The sequence below is a fragment of the Oratosquilla oratoria genome, chromosome 1 (genome assembly GCF_046742065.1).
Source record: "Oratosquilla oratoria isolate Oo_2021 chromosome 1, ASM4674206v1, whole genome shotgun sequence".
Classification (NCBI taxonomy): domain Eukaryota; kingdom Metazoa; phylum Arthropoda; class Malacostraca; order Stomatopoda; family Squillidae; genus Oratosquilla; species Oratosquilla oratoria.
The window spans coordinates 129,628,659-129,630,560 of NC_134777.1; positions in this window are offsets into that span (position 1 = coordinate 129,628,659).

Genomic DNA, 1,902 nt, shown 5'->3' on the forward strand with positions numbered 1-1,902 from the left:
AGAATACTGTAAGACAATTGCTCATAAATAATTCTGTAAATAATGATAAAGGGTGTGTGTACAAAATACCTTGTAAATTTTGTGATCAGTTTTGTATTGTTCAGACTGCTAAAACACTCAAAACACGAATCAATCAACACAAGAAATACGTTAGAGAGGGAAACCAATCTAGCGGCATATTCAACCACATGAACAATTTTAACCACCCAGTTGACTGGGATAACACTAAAGTCATCACATACAACAATAACATCACAGAAATAGATTTAATTGAATGCAGTTTGATCAAATCTAGTGAGGGAATAAGTTATAATCTCCATCAAGGTTTGTACAAATTAGATAGTTATATTTGCCATGAAATTTCAAAATTATTTAAATTGTAATATACCACTTATGAGCAATTGTCCCATACTTGTTGGTTACCAAGACGGTATCAAATGTCACGTGTACTTCTTCCACTACCTCTCCGAATTCCCTCTTTACCATGTCTCACTCAGTCATATATTCTGTTCCTTGCTTCTTCATTTTATAATTCCTTCTTTTTATCAGCACTGAAGATGTAATTATACGAAAGCGCTCTGCTTCGTTAGTTTACTTTTTCCTAGTGGTTACTTACGCATTTGTGAACACACGTTCCTAGTGTTTTTATTGCATTATGGATACCACACGATTCTTCGAGAACTTTACTCATCTGAACCCTGGACTTGCTCCTTATGTACACGACTTTTCATGGTCCTTGGTTAAAGCCCACAAGATGCGACTACGTCTACAGTTTCTACAAAACTGCATGAAAGAACAAGTATTACCCAAGTCGGTCTTACCTCAATGGCTTGTGAAGATGTCTGATCGCCTATTTGATGATTTCCAGCGCATCATTCTTAAGAAACGAATCGACATTGCCAAATTAGAAGTCAAAGAAGCCTTTAGGGTCAAGCGTATTAGTTGGCATAAATTCTAGTGTTGTGTATCATCTGATGTCAGGTAAGTGCTTTTGGACTATTGTTATGGAAAAATGAGGATGGAGTGTAAGTACCTTACAAAAAAGTTAAATATGAAATTACTAGCCCTTATTAATGACAGTGACTGGACCAAACATGCTAACCCAGATTTCGTGGTTAATTTGTCATCTAAGCCACTCACCAAGGCTCAATCCACAGCGTTAGGATTTGGGCTCAGCTTTGCCAATAATTCAAATCCATCTAACATCATTAACATTGGTAAACCCTTTTGTAATTTAAAGTGTGATAAAGATCTACCTATAGATGATGTTAACATATGCAAAGGTATTGTTTATGGTGCTTTAGCTAATCAAGTACCTCCCGGCCGTCCTGAACGCTTCCACATTGCCATTAATTCTCTCAAAAAGGACAGTGATTTACATATCACAAAAGCTGATAAATCAAACGCCGTAGTAATTATGAACAAAAAGTATTATTAACATTTATACACATCTATGCATACATGTCGTCGGCATCCCTTCGTTGTCCGAGGAAGGGAGGACCCCCGTTTCCTTCTCTTCAGGATGTTCCTCCGTGTCGATGTCTAATATGGCTGAGCAACCCCAGTCGGTGCCGGAAAAGCCGCGGGCATGAATCTTAGGGGAGGGTCGATGGAGGCTGGGGCTGCGTCGCCTTCGCTTTCTTCTCTTCTCGTCGTTGTTTTTCCCGTTATCTGCGTTGAGTTTCGAAGCCCTCCACGCCACTTTTGACCGCTTGTCTCCACCCCAACTAGTCCTGAGCCATGTCTTCCCAGTCAGTTGGGGGGATGCCAGCTTGTGTCAAAGAGAGCTTGAGTTGGTCCTTGTAACGGCGTTTAGGGGCTCCACGTGGTCTTTTGCCATGGGCCAGTTCTCCGAAGAAATGATTTTAGGAAGGCGAGAGGGTTCCATCCGAGCGACGTGTC